This window comes from Coturnix japonica, chromosome 1, assembly GCF_054131305.1.
Source record: "Coturnix japonica strain WE chromosome 1, WE-NBRP24, whole genome shotgun sequence".
NCBI classification, from domain to species: domain Eukaryota; kingdom Metazoa; phylum Chordata; class Aves; order Galliformes; family Phasianidae; genus Coturnix; species Coturnix japonica.
In genome coordinates this window covers 98,601,771-98,621,246 of record NC_140663.1, presented here as the reverse complement: position 1 = coordinate 98,621,246, position 19,476 = coordinate 98,601,771, and the positions used below count along the sequence as shown (strand labels likewise).

The window sequence follows — 19,476 nt, the reverse complement described above, 5'->3', positions numbered from 1 at the left end:
AACAGGAAATGGAGCCCTGAAGGCTTTTTAGCTGGAGAGAGAGTGAGGAGGGGGTAACGCTCACTTTGCCCATATCAAGCCCTGGGTCTGACGCAGACTTGGGGGTCTGTGTGTGTGTGTGTGTTTTTATTTCTCCTCCTTTTTTTTTCTTTTTTTTTTTTTTTTTTTTTTCCCTATTATTTTGGCAGACTTTTTGGAATGTCTGGGAGCTCAGGGCTTTGCTTCATGGAGCAGAATTCTGAAGCAAGAAAAAGAGAAAGTTATAGACTAAACCACAGAAATGTAAACATGTCTGCAGCTAAAATAACTCCACTTTCATTGAAAACACTCCTCGCTCACAATCAGACTTCTGTGTGCTACGCTCAATAAAACTGCATGCTAATAGTGACCAATTAATACATTATGTAGTTCTGCTTTAAAAACTGAGACACTTTTAATTTTTTTTTCTACTTTTTTTTTTCCCCCTTACTATTTTATTTTATTATCATTATTATTTTTTTAATTAAGGGAGCACTCTGCTCTCCGCATCGCACGCTGCTTCTCCGTGTGCTGACTGCTGCCCGAAGAGCGCTGCGGGGATCGGCGGCGGGCGATGCCCGGAGCGGCGGCGGGGGCCGAGGAGCGCCCGAGGGCGGCCGGGGCAGCGAGGCGGCGGCGGCAGGAGCGGCTCCCCGGTAAGGAGGGACGGGACGGGATAAGGGCAGAGGAGTATCTTTCCTTGCTCTCCGGCGTGCGGGGCTCTCCCTGCTTCGTGCGCTGTGTGTGTGTGTGTGTATGATGGGAGAGCTCTGCTTCCCGCTCCGAGACGCGTCCACTCCCCGACTCCCACTGAAGGGGCTCTCTGCTCCCGGCTCTCCGCACCGTTCTCCCCCCTTCCTCTTATTTCCCCGCATCCATTTATTTATTGCACGGTGCTCCCGAGCCCCGCTGCCGTCTCTCGGACTTCACGTCGGCTCGTCGCATGTACTTCTCTTTAAACCCTCCCGGGCCAAGCCTCACAGACCCGCTCCCCCTCTTCCCCCCCACCCCCGCCGGTCTTGCTCACCTCCAGTTCCGCCCGCCCCCACCCCCGTGCGGAGCGGGGCCGCCCCGGGGGGTGCCGGTGCCCGGCGGGCAGCGCGGGGCGGCCCCGACGGCCGCGGGGGAGCCGGGGAGAAACGAGGAGCAGCGGCTGCGCCGCTCGGCGATTGGAGAAAGAAAGAGGCTCATTGAGCCCGGGGCCAGCGCGATGGGCTGAGCCCGTCCCGACTGAAGTGACTCACTACACTCCGCCGGCCCCGCGCTCTCGCTCACTCCCTCGCTCGTTCCCGCTGGCGGCGGCCGCCGCCTTCCCCCGTCCCCGGCCCCGTCCCCCGCCGCACGCCGAGCCCGGTAAGTCCTTTTCCCGGACCGCGGTAGACGGAGCGCGGGGGAAGGCGGGGGGGACACTGAGCGGCCCGAGGCCGTGAGGATGGGCGCGGAGGGGGCGCGGCGCCGCCGTCGAGGTGAAGGTTGTGGGGCGGTGGTGGCCGAGCATCCTCCTACGGGCGCCCGCTGCCCGCACTCGGACATTGCCGGCTGCTTCGGGTTGTAAAGCGATAGCACTTTCGTTTTGATGCGTTTGGTTTCAGGCTGGCCGCTCTTTTTTCGGGCTCAAGTCTTTGAAATATCCTCCCTCCCCCTTTATTATTATTTTTTTCTTCTCGTTCGTTTGTAATTCTTTCGGCACTTTGCCATTCAGCTACCTAATACCTGTGCCGCTGTCTCAAAAGCTGGCAAGCGCTTGAATGTAGGAAAACCTTCAGTTACCTGAGTTGGGCTGATGAGATCAGGGCTGGTTGTGGCACTTTTTGGAGCCAGAGCTTGGGCACAGCGCACTCAATGTCTGTTTGGGTGACCAGATGACTTTCCCGTAGGCTTTGTAGTGAAGGTAATCTTATTTGCAAAAGCTGAAGTTGCAAGTTCTGGCTAACATAAACTTCCATTCATTGCTGCCTTCACAGAGTGCCCACAGTGTACTTAAACTTGTACTTTCTTTTTTTTTCCTTCTTATTTTTTCCTAATAGTTATTTGTATTCAAAGAAGTGCCACTCTCTGAATTAGCACTGCTTCAGCTCTAAACCAATAGTTTGGAAATTACACTCTACCCATGTAATTTTGAGCCCGTTAGAAAAACCAGGATAGGTCTCTGAACTGCACATGGAGAAATGTCACATTCCTTTGGTTTAACCCTTTAACGGCTTCCCCAGTTTCATGGAAACAAGCAAAGTAGACAAAGACAGCATCTCACCAGGGTAGGAAATGGAAGCTTTCATCGGGTCTGTGCACCACCACCTGTGGGGTTTCAAACACTCCTGAGCTGACATGGAAAGCGAGAAAGAGAACGGTCCGTTACAGATCACTTGGAAGCTTCCTAATTAAATGAAAAGAAAGGAAGGCTAAATGCTTAATGTAGGACAAATCTATTTTGATGTTATCTTGTCTGTTTTCTAAATAACATCAAAAATAATCAGTGATGCTGTGGGATGAAAGAGTAATGTCGGCTCTTACTTATTTTCTACTACTCTTGTGTGCAGCCAAACAATGGCTGACGGGATGCGCAAATCTTTGGGAAACTTTGCAAGGAAGAAAAGAGCTACCTCCAACAGGGCTTAGAGTTTGGGATAGCATCTGTCCCCACCTCCCACCACTGACTCCCCAAAGTTAAACAAATCATACAGTGCTGGATAGAGTTACATGTTGCAGGCACTTTATAAATGATCTGTCAGCGGTAGTCCTAGATGGGATCAGTCGGACTTTTTGCTCCTAAGGTGTTACTCTGGCTTACAATTTATGTAGCATTTCATTTCTAAAGATATATTCTAGAAGATATCAGTTGGTTGTCTCTTCCAATGGTTTATAGCAGCATGAGATGTGGGGTTTTTAACCAGTTTTGAGCTCCTTGTCAGGCTGTGATGCAGTGTGGGTACATGAGCCTCTTGAGCAGTATCAGTGTTAGGAGCCATGAGCTTGAAGTACAGATTGCTACAAACTCAGAAGGAGCATCCCTCATCATTAGCACAATTGCTCCTATGTCAATAGGCAGAAATTGCAGTCTCAGTTGTTAGTGGCATGATTGTAACCCCAGACTCCATTACTTTTGCCTGGGCACTGTGGATGTCTCTGCTACTTGCTTGCTGGGGGGAGAGGGGAGTGGAATTTATTTTCTATGTGCACGTGGAGCTGTGTAAACAAACACCAAATCCCCAGCTGGTTGTTTGTCACCCGCTTGGTTTGAGCAGCATCACATGAGCGAATACCTGGCTACTGATGAGGCAAATCCCTTCCTTCGCACTCCCTACAAAACACCAGCGCTTCTCCAGCCAAGCTGGAGATGGACTGCATTGGTTCTCCTGCTGCAGGGCAGCTCGTTTTGACCACTTAATGAAGGTTTGCCCATATAAGAGTTTCTCCCCTTGTTTCTATGCCCTTTGCTGAGAATCAAAAATAAAAGCCATGGAAAGCTTTTGCAGCGCTGTTGGCATCTTGTAGCCGTGAGAGGATACATGCCACACTTCCTTCCTTTCTTAAACACTCCAGGAGTTATGAGCAGGTAACAATGAAACCATTACAACTGCTTGGGTTGAAGCAAATCCTTTCCCTTGAAATACCTACCACAGGTTGTTGGGCTTTGGGGCTGGGTTGTTTGGAGGTGTTTTGTTTTTTTTTTTGGGGGGGGTGGGGGGGGGGGGTGATTTATTTTTTATTATCAGTGAGATTACCATGTTGTTGCTTTTTAAAGAAGTGTATATATATATATATATATATATATATATATATACAAAAGTGTATATATAATATATATATTGGGGGGTGGGGGTGGGGAGGAGAGCGTCTGTAAAGTCAAATTGTATTTCATGCATTGTGGAAGGCTGTGGCCTGAACCCTAGGTGGACACTGCTGACAGGGAGTATGGTCAGGGCTTGAAAGAATGACCTTTTGTGTTCTAACGCCATGCTGGCTTTCATTGCACCCATAGCTGGCCACTTTTTTGGCCACTAGAATATATCTGATTTCCCAGCATGGTTCTAGCCATGTACTTTTAGTCAGGTAGGTTTTAGCTGAGCATCATTTTGTCTTCTGGCTGGGCTGAAGGCTGGAGCTGTGAGGATTTGTGTTACTGCAACGGTTTGAAAAGTAATTAAATAAATAGAGGAAATCTAATACATTTCTTTGACAATGTTGCTGGTAGTTAACTAGTGTAGGTAAAAAAAAAATGACAGTCTAAAATTACTTTGCTAAATTTAAATGTCAGTAAAAAGTAGGGAATAGAAAAAAATTAAAGGGTGCATCTAAATATGGAGCTGCAGACATATCTGTTATATTTAAACTACGTTTTGACCTCTTCTATTTATATGTAGTGGTATGTGTATAATCTGGAGAGCTTGATTGAGCACGAGAAACAGCAATTTCACAATGAAAACCCAAGAGTTTATTCCGCTGTAGATGTAGTGCATGTCTTTGTTAATCGGTGTGTATATAAAAGCTGAAATGTATGCGGTGAGGCATTTTTATGTTGTTTAAGAGCTAAAATGATATTTGATCTAGAGTAAACATGCCATTTGCAGGATATCTACTGCCGTACTTCTGTTGCAGGGGTATCTCCTATTAGTCTTGGTGGCACTTTTTCTTGGACAGAGCAGCAGAGTGCTCCGCAGCATTTATTTTCAGTCTTTCTGGGACACGTTCTGAAACACTGCTTTTCAGTTTTGAAAGTTACGATGGGACGTGGATTGCTCTTGCATGCTGCTTGCATCAGATGAAATCCCTCCTTGGCACAACTTCATTCCGTTATGAAAAAAAAAAACTTATTCCAAGAACAAAATACATAGTTATGTTTGTTTGATAATGCGTCGTATAAATATTAATTGTCTGCCCTAAGAGAAAACAATAAACATGTGTTTTCATTTTAGCTGTAGATACCAGATGCTTTGATAGACAGTGGGTGGAAGGGCCTCAGTTACAGCCACACGACCTGGACGCAGTGGTACCACTGTGTCTGGGAGGCTGCTGGTGTGCACCAGGGGCTGGAGAGCCAGGGGTTTGCTGTTGTATTGAGCTCTTCAGTTGTTTGTTTCAACATGTGCACTGTGTAGTATTCACACAGTATGGTATCCACAATGTCTGGATAGCAGGGTTGCTTTCAGCCTTACTATCTGTTCAGTGATGATGTGCTGCTGCTGATCCTCCCAGCGCAGGGAAGCTTGGAGACTGCCTGCGTGCTGTGCCATATTGGCTGAACTTTGAGAAGCAGCTGCCCTTTTCACAGTGCTGCTCATGCACGTGAACCTCAACTTGAGCTGTGTTTCAGATCTGTGTTTGCCAGGTAGTCTGCAGCTTTGAACTGCACGTACCTCATTAGTTGCTGACTTACCAAAAGGGTTGGCTTGTAGGAAGTGATCAGCACCGGCAGGCTTGCAGCTCTGCAAGTTAAGCAAACACGAGCTTCAATGTGGTTTCAATCAGTGCCGTTTAGACACCCAAGTTTTCAAGTTCCTGCAGGAGGTCTGTAATGAAACAGGCTTGTTTTCTTTTCACCTCGCAAGGAAGCAGCAAGGGGAGAAAAAAATCTCTTGGACTTTGCTCAGGGTGACGTGACTGGATGGGGACTGAAGGGCTCAGAGAGCATTGCTGCAAGTCATTGAGTGCAGCCTGTGGCCAGCACCACCTTTCTCTCCAGGCAGAGGGTGGGCTGTCCTGCAGCACCTGGGCTGCCAGCAGGGATGTAGCAGCAGCCTTGACTGAGGCAGTGCAGGTGAGAGGGGTTGGGAGATGATGCTCTTACCTGTTAACCTCCTTTCATTCCCAATTACACTGCCTACCGAGCAAGCTTTTTATGCTTCTATCTTCCTTTGGTTGCTGCAAGTGGCCTGTAAGGGTCTATTTTTACTAATGCTCTGCTGTTATCAAATATGTGTGAGAATATATCTGTGTCTTTTTCCTACTGCTGACGGTGGCGGGTTAGAAGCAGTAGCTTGCTGCTCTGTGAACTACTTGTAACAAAATACTGTGCAAAATCTGGTTGATGCCTTCTCATTTGTAAGTCACATAGGCTTACCAGTTTGAGTTTTTCGTAATACCTCCTAGCTTTGCACTGAGTTTATTACTTCATTTTTAACTTATTAAGCATGGATATACACAGTCTATTTGACCTGATTTGACTGAAGCATGCTTTTTCAAGAAGTCCCATACATTTTTTGTCATTCAGTAGCCGTATTGCACGCAGTTCATGTGTGATTTGTTTTAGCGTAATTGAGTGTATGTGCAAAAATCATATGGATTCACTGAGCTCCACATGCATCTTCTTTGCAAATTACTCTTATGTGGTGGCGGTACAAAAAGTTAAGCATGACAGTCAAAGAAAATGAAGTTCAGACAAATTTCACAGTTTATCATGGTTTATACTTTTATTTTCTGTGTAATTAAAAGAACTAAAAGGGATTTAGAAAGGAAAAAAGCTTATAAGCTGTACAGAAGGGAAATCTTGGTGGAAAATTCAGTGTTTTAAAAAGGCTTTGTCATTTCTGAATGAACGGTAATAAATTTAAACCTGGTGTTTTAAAATTCTGTTTATGAAAAGGACTGTTCTCTGCCGAGTTCACAAAGGACTGATAGTATAACTAAAAAAGTAACGCTAATACATTGCATAGCAGCTTGCACTGAGACTAAACTGCAAACTGCTTGGAAAAGAAGCTGAATTGCAGGACCCATATGAAGCAGGTACAGCAAAAGTTATCAGTCATTTCTCCAAAGAAGCACTGTCACATTGACTGTTCTGACTCTAGTTGGCTCTTCAAAGGCTGATAGTGTTTTTTTGTTTTTTTTTTTTAACATGCTTGTGAATTAAAAGCAGTTTAGAAAATAAAGAAAAATAATCTTTATAAAAGATATTAAATCAAGTGAATGCTTTTTCCCCGGCTTCATTATATTTGCCCAGAATGTGAAGCTGGAAATTTGGGCCGGTAATCCTCATTCCTTCACTGCATTTATAAGTTCTCTGGTATTTTTATGAATTTATGGCAAACAGTCTGTAGCATGCTCTGTATCTGTAGCAATCGGGACAAGCCAAATCATCTGTCACCAATATGAATGTCAACATCCTGAAACCACAAAGAGCACCTCTTAGTAGGCACAACCAAGATTTCATGTCAGCAAAGCAATTTGTCATGCTCTCAAAATGAAAAGCACAGAGGAATCTGAGATTTTGGTTCTTGCACCTTCTAAGCAGAGAAGTCAAATCTGTTGCGTTGAGCTTGTAAAACTGCTTTGTGGGAGTAGACTTAGTTTCACTGAGCTGTAGCCACCTAAAACATAAGCAGCTAGTGGATGGAAGTTGTCAGCTTCCTCCCTGGGCTGAGGACAGATCAATTTGCCAATCTGAGGCAACCATCTCTGTTTGGGAAAGCCACGGGGAAGCAGCCTCTATCCGTCTTTTTTATCATTAGAACAAGATAGGAATTGATTAGTCTTGTTGTCTTTCTATTGAGACTCAGTTCTATTCTTGAAGGAAATGTCCACGTCAGACTTTTACAGAAATTACCTCATCAGGGCAGAAGGTGATGCAGCCCTAAAGATGATACACACCTGGGGCTCATCCCTTACATCTCCCAGGGCCCAGAGCTGTAGAGCTTGGTTAGGGGCTGGTTTGCTGCAGGGAACTCCCTCTCCTCTCCTCTCCTCTCCTCTCCTCTCCTCTCCTCTCCTCTCCTCTCCTCTCCTCTCCTCTCCTCTCCTCTCCTCTCCTCTCCTCTCCTCTCCTCTCCTCTCCTCTCCTCTCCTCTCCTCTCCTCTCCTCTCCTCTCCTCTCCTCTCCTCTCCTCTCCTCTCCTCTCCTCTCCTCTCCTCTCCTCTCCTCTCCTCTCCTCTCCTCTCCTCTCCTCTCCTCTCCTCTCCTCTCCTCTCCTCTCCTCTCCTCTCCTCTCTCCCTTTCAGATAACAACACCCCTGTGGTGTACTGAATATTGTATGGGACATGCAAACCAGTGGGCAGTGGTGCTGCCACCCTCAGAGGTATATTCAGTCCTTCCCACGTGTCTTATAATGTGGGTCACAAGTCCAAGTGGGTTTTGGTTCTGCATATGATTTATATTCCTCCCTCCTCATTGTGTTGCTTCTGAAGGGCTAAAGAGGAGTGAGAAGTAGTAAAAATCTATTTTGGTCACTGAAGTAAGCAGACATGAGTCAGAATACTCACTGGGAACAGATCTGCTGGATGAAAAGGTGCCATTTTTACATAGTCACTTTTCTGACCATGCCCTTTAAACTCTTACAAAAATAGAATACTTTCTCTGGCACTTCTCTTGGAAAGCAGAAATGTGAGTGAGAGTGAGGATGTTTGCTGCACTTTGGTCCCCGCTTCAAAACACAATTTGTGTGCGAGCTTTGTAATGCACATGTAACATATGTTTAACACCAGGGAAAATAGAAAGAAGGCATTTGGGTTTTGTGGGGAGGGGATTTGGATTTGGATAGTTTTAACATTTGTCGGAGAAGAGTGTGATTCCCAGTTCCTGTCTGTGAACGGTTGGATGAATTCTGGCGAGCTTTCTGCCCTGATTTCTGGCATCCTTGTTTCCCTGAAGACATACACTTCTGATCAGTAAACTCATGTGGAGCACAGTGAGGATCCTTTTGACCATTGGCTCTGGGCTCCCTTTGGACTGCTCAAAATGAGTGGTCTGAGCTAAAAATGTGCCTGAAACCACATTGACGTAAGTTGGGAATGTTTATGGACCTGTGAGGTGACAAATCATCGCTGGCAACTGGGGTCCTGGAGTGGTGCTGTTGATGTGCATGTGAGATGAGAGCATGTCCATGCTGGTAAAGTTAACAGAGCTCAGCTCTTCTGGGTTGGCTATGAACCTTCCCCACAGGGCTGCAGGGGACATCAGCTCTCCTCTGTACTGTATTGCCCTCTGGGTAATAAGGGAAACAATTAGCATGACAAAGGATTTCACAAAAGGTTGCTCGAAGCTAAGTAGGTGCTGCTGAATTTTTGAACTCCTTCCTTATTTTTAATGGGTTGGTAGGAAGCTAGAGCCTGGCTGGTCCAATGAAACTGAAAACCAGTGGTGCACTTCACCACATGTGCTTTTATGGGTGTTTGTCAGCCCTGTTGTTCTCCCTTGGACCAGTTAACTCTCCTGAATAAAAGGAATAAGCATGTTTAACTTATTTACCATTTTCAGTTGGTTTTACATGGAAAAAAAAATCAAACTAAAAATTGTTCTTTCTCCTCCACTCCAGTACAAGTAATGAAAATGTCTGAAAGTTCTGAATTGGTGTTCATAGGATGAAATCAAACTTGCTGGAGCTCTTCATTTGGTTTCTAGGAGGTGAAGAACTGTACAGATGGACAGTTTTTTCTTAGTATTTCTACTGGGTCAGGGAAATGGTATAGTCTTTTCTGTGTGATGGGGCTAGTAGAGAATTTAAATGTGCTGTCTTTTTAGCACAGGAAACAGACACTGCTTCTCCTCTCAGTAAAATTTCCTTGAACAAAGTCAGATCATTTCTGCTTTCTCTGGATGAATTTATCTTTCCTGGGTGTGGAGATTTGGGTCATACACCTGCTTACCTCCTGCTCAGTCCCTTAGAAGCAAGGTATCAGTGAACATTTACTGTCAAGATTTCCTAATTTAGTTCCTCAGAAGGTCAAGTAGCTTCTTATTGCAGGAATCCTAATTTTTCCATTTAAAATTTGAATGGTGTTTTGGATATGATGACATTTGCAGCCAAAGCACATCAGGTTTTACATATCCATTCCTTGTCTTGCAGTGAGACAGGTGGTGTCAGCAGGCCAGAGAAGGGAGGAAAACAACCATAGGCTTGGCACATGCAAGATTGTTACTAGGCTGATACAGTAAGTGGACATGTAGACTGACGTCCCTCCTCAGCCCTGCTCACATTGTCTGGTATGGAGCTGAAGATACCATTAGAAAACTTTAAACTGTTGTTTTTGAGTAGAACTTGTACTTGGTAAAGCCTCTTGATTTTTTTATCCACCATGGACCCAACACAGAGGTTGCACATCAGTGCCCAGGATCCCTCTGTTTCTGCTCATGAGGTACTACAGAGGAGTTCAGCTGGTGATGAGCCAGGGTCAGCTCTGCCATACCTGAGTGTTTCTTAACTGCTGCAGACTGAAGATCTACTTATACTTTTTAAAACTAAATCTTCTCTTTTGGTGTGCATGTGATTAGCTGTTGTTTGCCAGGGGGAAGGAGGAATGAATGAAGAACTTAGGTTTTAGGTAAACAAGAAGTTGCTGTTGTACTGTTAAAATTACAAGCATTTTAAATTAGGTATTGACAGCAGTTGAGAGCTGGTTCTCAACTATGCTGGCAGGCAACTAGATGTCTACCAGCTCCTAAGGGAAGCCTTATTGCAGGCTCTGAGAATAACTCATTAACCAGTTAGTCTACGGCAGTGCTACTCAACATATGGTCTGTGGGCTGATGGTGGTCTGGAAGACATTAAAAAGTGGTCTGAGAAATGATTGCACAAGAAAGGCAGAAATAACCCCACAGAGACAGATCCACATTCTCACACCACTAGCAGACTTGTGCCCGTGTCACCAAGCTGCCCTGTGTCAGAAGGCTGTGCTAAGATGTAATTGCTTTAGTCTCCCATTTTGAGCCTGAATGAATGGATCTGAAGCAGTGGCACGAAAGGGGAACTTTTACTTGTTCAGACTGATGTGGAGTAAGTCTTCTCCCATTAAATGGTATGAATGCTTTGTCTCTTCTTTCTTGGGTTTTTGACACATGAGATGGGCTGAAGGATGCTGCTTCTATATCCATGTTGCTAGCAGTAATGAATGCTACAGGGAAACGGACGGCGGCAAGCCCATTTCCTTCACAGTGGGAGGAAAGTAGTAATTCAGGAGACCATTAAACTTTAGAAATACCTCTATGAGGTCCCTACAAAGATACACTCCATTTAGATTAAAGTCCCGTAGGGCCAATTACCTTGGAAGAACATAAGAACTTAAACAAAAGCTGAGTAAGGTATGCTGCCCACCAATGGGTTTGAACAAAAATGGATGCAGTGAGAAAACACTTGTGTATTATGAAAGCAAGGACATTTAGAGTAGCTCTGTGCAATAACCAACTTTTACTGTTCCCCCAGGATCCGTGTGCACAGGAAATATCTGTGGCATGTTTGCTTTTCCTGGAGATGACAGCAACCCTTTGGCAACCACTTTATAATACGTGCTCAATACTTTTTAAAATGTTGGGTCATTGTTTTATGAATGTGCTTGATTTCTGGGTGCCAAAACCATTGTGATTTGATTTCTACTCCTCCTGACTCCCGTTCCCATTTCAACCCTGGATGCTTCTCCTTGAGTGTCATTCTTTAGCTCCAGCTTTCTCAGCAGAAACATTGAGATGGGGTTTGAGGAAAAAGGGCAGCAAACATAAGCTCTTCATGCTTCTTGTGTGAAAATAACATCTGTTCGGTGGCTGTGGGCTCCTGGAGGTGGAGGGATGACTTAACACCATGTTGTGGCAGGAGGATTAGTGCAAACAAACTGAAACCCTTTGTTTCAGTCTGCGTTTTCTGTGAGCAGGTAGAGTAATTTTCACAAGACTTCAAAGAAGAGTCCAGTACAAGCACTGGGATTAAAGTTTGCTTTTGCTTCAGTTGATAGTCCACAGATTTAATTGATCAGTTAGCTATTTTCAGTCAGACCTGAGCACTGGATTGAACTAAACATTCATGCAAGGAATATGGAAACTGAGCCAGTCCTAAGATGCTGTAGTTACAAGTTCCTGAAAGTGTTTACTGATGCAAATTACTGTATGGTTTTGAAAGCACCTCTTCCATTTAACATCATAAAAGAACTTTCTCAAGAGAAGACACAATAAACAGTCTGAGGTCTAATAACTGAGCATGCAAGTCTGAATTGTTTCAAAATACTTCTTGCTTAAATAGGAATCATTAACATTGTAACTGATAATGAGAAAAATGCTTGTGCCATTAGTGGTTTACCACTTTGGTTCCGAAAGGATAAAAACAGCTTCATAAAAGAGACCACAGGCTGTCCACTTTCAGCCTCAGTGTAGGGTGAATGCTTCAGTGAATATGAAACCCATCATTTAAAATAATATTTTCATATTTATGTTTGGGAAGGATGGTCAAAATGCCCTTTGAGTATGCCGGAGCTCCATGATGCGCAGCTGTGTGGTTGCAGCAGAAGGGACAGAATTTTGATTGACCCTGGTGTGGCGCTGGAGGTTTCACTAGGGTGAACAAGCCTGTCTGGCCTTCCCCCAGTGATGGTGCAGGGCTGGGCAGGCTCATTTGGTCCTTTCTGTCTTCCCCCAGCGTTGCCTGTTGCAAGACAAGTTGGGATTTTCTATGTGGTTGAATCTCAGTCTGAGTTCTGCGAACCAGTGAAGGAAACAGATTTTAGGTCTCCCCATCATACTGGTGGGATGTGATGGCTCAGGAACCAGGTCAGGGGTGATGGTATGGCCTCAGTGACCTTATCAATCAGTGCCAGCTGCTCGCTCCTTTGAAGATGACTCCTTCCCTTCATATTGGAGATATGATTTAGCAAAGGGTTGTTAGAGTTAGGGTACTATGGTTAGGCTGCAGTTGGACTTGATCTTCGAGGTCTTTTCCAACCTGGGTAATTCAATTATTCTATGATTCCCCTACTTTTGAACACCTTCTTTCCCTGGACAAAATAGACTGGACTCAGCCCCCTGCTCAGGTTTGTGGAAGGACCCTCAACAACTTCAGCCAGGACTGGAGCAAACCCTGGAGAAGATCTAGTGTCCCCTCTCCTGAATGCTATGTTCAGGACTCAGTGTGCTGTATCTTAGTCTTGTCCTCTGCAAGGGCAGCTGGAGATGGAAGTGTCATCTCAGACTGTCTGTAACAAACTTTTAATGAGGCTTTGTGTGGTTGTGTTAAATTGACAGAGATGTTTGCTCTTACATAAGAATGGAAAGTTTGTCCCGCTCCCCTCAGTAAAATGACTGTTGTGCCGTATTCAAAATGAAAATCGATCAAAGAAGGAACACAGCTGGGCAAATGACAAGGGAAACAGAGCTGTGCCAAGGTGAATTTTTATGGAAATGCTCTCTGAACAGTATTTCCATGAAAATGCAACTTAGAGATGTAGGCTGCGCTTACATGAAGGAGAGCGTAATGCACCACACCCTGAATCTGGCAAGGTCTATAAACTTCTCACATACATAGTTTAGGCAACAAAGATGCCATACTTAGCACACAAAGCTTTTCTTCTTTACTGCAGTGTAATCGTATTAGACCTGATACTGGAAAATAAAAATAAGCTTTGGGAAAAAAAGTTTATGGAAAAAACATTCAAATATAAAGTAAATAAACTATTCTACCAAAAAGGAAATTTTCAGTATTGTAGGAAATCTATCAACAGTATCTTAGCTATGACACTGACTTGGAAGTCTGTCTGTGTCAAGCTCTGTGGTGGTCCTCTTTGTGAAGGAGCATGAGTGGCTTAATAACTGTGGAAAGTTGTTCCTGTTGATGGCAGTGAGATTTTTCTCATTCACTCTAGTAGAAAAGGGATTAGGGAAGTGATATAAAAAGCAAGCAATGAAAGATGATTGATGTTAGCATTCAAAAAATGGGAGAGGGGAAAAAAGTAAAAGGGTAAAAACATCATCTTACACTTGAAATTGCCACACTCATATCTACTTAGCCATATTTTCTGGAGGTGTTGTAGGCTTTTCAATGGGCTGTTTTCCAAATGGCCTGACCAGTTTTACTGTAGGCTTAGTGACTATCTGCAGAACTCTTGCAAAGGTTGATTTTCAGAGTCTGTTAGTTTTCCCTTGTTTCTGGGATTTTTCATTTCATACCAATCAAGTCTGAAATGTGCTGAGAGAGAAATTCTTGAAACAACATTGGAATTTTTCAGCCTATTCCTGCATGTCACTCTCTGAAACAAATCGGAATGTGTTTTTTAAATTTATGATGGCTTATAACTTGATGTCATTGCTATACTAAAAATAATAATCTGGGACTGCTTCACAGACTCGATTGTTTATATTTCCTTTTGACACTTCCAGCAATAAGTTAGAGGTAATAGTATTAAAGCATGTTCTTCTGTCGTCCTCTCAGGACTTGTCACTGTCAAAGAGAATATGACCATGTATGGGTTTTAAAGATAAAGACAGTTGCCAAAGGCCTTACTGCATTCATAAAGGTCTGCAGTGGAGATCCAATTACAGAAAAACACTGAATAAGGTAGCTCTTGGCTCTCAGATTTGGGAGTAGAGGTGACTGACTGTTATTTTTAAACAATATTAGGTTTACCAAAAGAAAAGGAAAGAAAAAAGGGAATATCAGTGGGACTAAAGTTCTGAGAAGATACGGTCATGGCTTTAAAAAGGATTAGAAGACATGCTCTACAAGGGATTGGTAGCTCCCCCAGAAAATCCTTATGGTAAAGTTGCCCAGAGAGGCTGTGCAGTCTCCTTCTACGGAGATATGGATCACATGAGGCCCCTTCCAACCCATGTGATTCTGTGATACCAATGTAGGAAAGTACCCTGTGTCTGTCAGTTTTTAAGCAGAGGATCCACACCTACTGAGCATCTCACAGCTGTGTGTAGCACCTCATAGCAGTAAGCCCTCGTGCAATAATGAATCTTCAGCCAGCAGCACCTGGAAGCGCATCCTTGCTCACTGGGTGACAGAGGATGGTGCCCATGCTCCCCTCACCAGCCTCCCAGGCTACCATCAGGCCTGTATAATAAATGTAATAAGCCATGGAAAATGCATCAGTAGCACGTGCTGACATCAGTGGAACCCACACGGGGATGGAGAAGGGATCCTGTTACCCCCACTCAGCTGCACAACCTTCTAATCCAGTCAGGAACTACATTTTAACCCTTTCAAAGCTCTCCCAGTGAGGAGGGAAAAGGCAAGAAATGTTCCTGTTTTTTCACTGAGGTTTAACCTCAGGTCTGTGTGGGCACAGACAGGTCGTGGGGAAACAAATGCAAAGGGCTCAGCAAATATTGTGGATCGCAATGACTGTCCTGGAGTGAGTGAACACAAAGCCAAGTTCAATCTGCTGCCATTAATAAATTGTTTGTGCTGTGCTCTCATCCTGAGACGTCTGAGAGTGTTGGAGTGAATTACAGCCTTCTGTTTGCACTGGGACTGATTATTGCCCCTTGTGTAGTGGACACATGTTTCACTACAAGAAGCCATTCACAGGACATTGTCCTGAAAAGAAGAAAAATCAGTTTATGCCAATGCAGGACTTCCTGCTATCTCTGGTTACCCCCCCCAACCGCACACCCTCACCCACAGGCATGCTAATGCATCGCCTGCTTGACACTAGAAAGGGATATTACGTCTCTGGGTTATTTCCCCAGTGCTTTTATTTTTCAGCCCACTACAGGAAGGGTTCATAAAGTAAGTATATCCAGAAAGATGTTTTTGTTCCCCACCTTGGGTTTCAGTCCCAAGACTGCCAATTAAATTATCCCATAAATCCTCCATTATAGGTAGTAAAACCTAATTTTAGATTTCCTGCCCACTCTAGTGTCCTGCCTGATTGCTACCAGTTGGATAGAGGCTCAACCTGTTAAGCAGACAATTGCAGTGAACTGTTTCTTTCTGTGCCACATGTGGAAAACTTTTTAATATGGTGCATTTGGTCATAATTCTCTCTAGCTATTTTCTACTTCATAGCTGCTCTAACTTTTTCTTTAGGCTAAAAAGTAGACATCTGTAATTTATTCTTTTGTCAAGGGGTTTTTGTGAGAAAAAAGGTGGTTACTCTGTGGATTAGGAAGTATGTTAACCTCCCTGCCACCACTGAAACAATAGTAGCTTTCAATTAGTTTCTATATAATTCCCATTTAAAAGAAAACTTCTGTATTAATAGATCTAACGCATTTATATGTAAGTCGAAAGTATTTCAGGTCATCTGAAAAGAAAAGCATTCTTTGCCTTCTTGTTCAATTGCAAACATGTTTTTTAGCCTCAAACAGAGCTCATTTTCATGAGGTTAGCTTCTGCCAGCCATATTCTCACTGAAGAGCATTTTATTTCACATACAGACTCACTGAAAATTCCTATTTTGTTCTCACTGTAAACAACTCCTAGTTTAGTATTTTTCTTCATAAGCTCTAGTGAGAACAAATATTAAATAAAGTTGTCACCAAAAAAACCCCCAAACCCAAACATTTTTATCATGTGAGAAAGGTGTAGACATCTGTCTGTCAGTACCTTGATCTTTAGGCAAAAGGGTACTTGCATTCAGTGTGGAACAATTCTCCCACTGAGATTTAGGTAGGAATCAAGAACCTGTCTGTAAGGACAACAGGAGCCTAACATTCTCCAAGAAATTAACACCTTTCTTTGGCTTTGTTGTTAACCTGACAAAATCTTTGTGTTTTGATACTGCGGAGATGCCTGACTTGCTCTAGCACCTTGCCAAAGCACTGTGGTTTTGGATGTGACTGTCTTTGCTGCCTGAATAAATCAGTGATGTTTTAACAACTCTGTGTCAAATCAGGAACATCCGTGGCAGTCAGCAAGGGTTTTTTTTTTCATCTCCAGAGTACAGCGACAGGGATCTGAAGGCTTTCATTCAGATACAGGGTGTGGACATTTGCAAAAGGGAAAAGTACTGCTGACAGATGTCACACTGGGGAAGCATGCGCTGCTTTGGGGGAGCCCTAGGAGGACGATGTCAGTAAGTACAGGTAGCACTGATGTGTCCGCACAGCTCTGTAACATAGAAAGAATATATCCCATCTGGTAGAGGGCTGTGGGTGCAGAAAGGGGAATTTCTGCTTATAGGAACAAAATTGTTGTTTTTGTTTGTTTTTTGCAGTGTCTATCAGTTGCCTCTGAGTGCAAAACAACCCCCTGCAGCGGTGCTGCCAAGGGTGGGCTCTGATGCCTAATGGAGGGTGCTCTCTATTAGCTTTCCCCTTGGTGAAGACATGAGCAGTGCCTCCCTGATCTTCCCAGCTGCTTCTTCTCTCACTCTTTAGGAAATGCAGCATTTTCAAGTTGATTATCCCCCTTATAATCAAGGGGTGGCAACCCTGCGCACTGTAGAGGTTTGGAACTGGATGGGCTTTGAGGTCCCTTCCAACCCAAACCATTCTGTGTCTCTATGATTCTGTTAAACTGAGGGAAAAGTATGTAATGATTTCTAAGCGGATGGAAGAAAAGGTCAAGAGACTCACATATACACACAGTGTGATATCTCATGTCTTGTTTTGGGCTAAATATGGACCCAAAGCATTTTCCTTGCTAAATGGATCTTCTGCACCTAGCTTTGTTTATTGTACTGTGACTGTATCTGGGGAGATTATCATTTGTCAAGTGATGTCTGAAGCACTGTATAAAAATAAAACATACATAAAGACCAACAAAGAAAAGAAGAAAGGAATTTAGGCCTCCCAGTCACAGCGCTGTTCTTCTAATGATCACTGAAATATTATATGTATTTTTCCCATCATGTTATTTGTCTAGTTTAGGTTCCTGTAAATATGAGAGGCTGTCCAGGCAAGAGGGAATGGTCCCATCAGTGCTCAGGAATGGAGGACAGGCAGTTTGATAAAGAATGTGCAATGTAGGACACAATTGCATATTTTATCTACTGATCATAGCATCATAGAATGGTTTTGGTTGGATGGGACCTTTAAGATCACCTCATTCTAACTCCCTGCTATAAACAGGGGCACCTTTCTCTAGACCAGGTTGCTCACAGCCCCATCCAGCTTGGCCTTGATGGTGACAACTGTGCCATTTGGGGCACAGAGCTCTGTGAGCTGGATATCTTAGTTGTGTAGGTTGCTCTAGAAATCACTCCATGTAGCAAGGTTTGTATTGCTTGATCCCAGCTTCGAGTCCCTATAAAGAAAACACTGAAATGTAGACAAAGTGATTGTAACCGTTCAGCAACATCTCTATCTCTGTAGAGAGCAAGGGAAAAAAACTATTTGAAGCAGAGAGCACTTGATCATCTGTGGGATATAATTCTGAAACCTAATGTCTAAAATGTTAATACTGTAAATTACTTCTTAGTTTAATGGTACCAAACTGGCAGCAATAGACCTTTGTCTGTGCCAGCTGTTTCAGTTTTCTTGCCTAGTATCTTCCATGCTTCAATACCTTTTTGTTGTACTCTGAATTTTTAATTGAGAAGCTGAAAGAAATGAAGAAAATTTGATACACAGGCCAGTACCAGAAGGAATTCTACATTCACCGATTGTACTCGGCAAAGTCAGACTTACCTCATTTACAAATATTGGCTTTTTCCATCGAGCTGAGAGTTTTGCTGAATATCCAACATCTTGCATGGGAATGCTCTTAATTCTAGGTATCCGGCTGCAGAATTTGAGCTAGGCTTGTGTCAAGCCTATGCTGTCCTGAATATGCTACTGTTACGAGAAAAAAAAAAAATCTCTCTGGTATGCTAAGAAGAGGGGACGTGCTGGGGTTTGCAATTTTAGCATTACAGATTCTTTATTATTAATAGATTAGGGGGATTTTTTTTCCAAAGACTCCTATGAGTCACAAGAGCTCCTGTTACTGAATTTCATATACTCATTTATTTATACAACTATACATGAGGTCTTACGGTCTTTTCAGCACAGAAAGAGCCAAAGTACTGTTAAGTGTAAATGTAGTTTATTGAGTTCTGAAGATCATAAATATCTCCTTTAGCATCTGATTTATCTTGAAATATGTGCATTGAAAGAGGTGTCTCAAAAGGAGGAAAGAAGGGGCAGGCACAGGCTCCTTTGCACAGCCTGTGTATTCATACCCAGAATGAATCTTTGGCAGAAAGTAGTTAGAATTAAACTGTCACCACCAAGGCAGTTTTACTTTATGTACTGAAAGGTTACATGAGTTTTATAGGTTCATTTATTTTGCTGATTAACAGTCAAATCCCACTCTTGACAAAGTATCCTGTTTCTTTCATCCAAGTGACTTCCCTAAGATGAGCAGAAGAGATAAAGTCTTAGGTGGAGGGAAATGTGAGAAAAAGAACGTTGAGGGAGGAAATTATGTATTCTTCCTTTCCTCTACCAACACACATTTCTCTGGACTTCATGATAACAATTTGCTTTCGGACTCTGCAGAAACCATCCATGCATATCATAGCAGTTCAAAACCTCAGCACGCCAGTGAGCCAGCTACAGTCAATGCCACCTGGACACTCCTCCATGCTGGTTAATGTTGAGCAAAGGGATGTCATCAGATCAATGGATTTCTGAGTGCATCTGCTGCTACCAGCCACCAGAATCACTGGTGGTTGAGAGATGACTTAGTGAACACTGACCAAGTTGTTTTCCTTTGACCCCCAAGATGCTTTATGGCTATTTTACAGGGCTTTGGCACTGCCACAGTTGGTTTTCGTTGCAGGAGATCATACATCCGGCAGCCCATCTTCCCTCTCTGTTGCCATCACCAGTGACTTTAGAT

General features: G+C 43.6%; 1 protein-coding gene across 5 annotated transcripts in view; it reads left to right on the top strand.

The window, feature by feature from the left end:
- The first annotated feature begins 371 nt into the window (after positions 1–371).
- The window catches only part of ERG (ETS transcription factor ERG), a 140,877-nt gene continuing 121,772 nt past the window's right edge, over positions 372–19,476 (top strand). Inside the window, exon 1 of one of the 5 annotated variants that reach the window (XM_085529455.1) lies at positions 372–674. The gene's annotated coding sequence lies outside the window, so the exon portion shown is untranslated. Of the gene's footprint in view, positions 675–1,091; positions 1,372–5,467; positions 5,774–19,476 lie in introns of those variants that run through there. The other 4 variants (XM_015882537.3, XM_015882555.3, XM_085529475.1 and 1 more) reach the window with 4 other exon arrangements.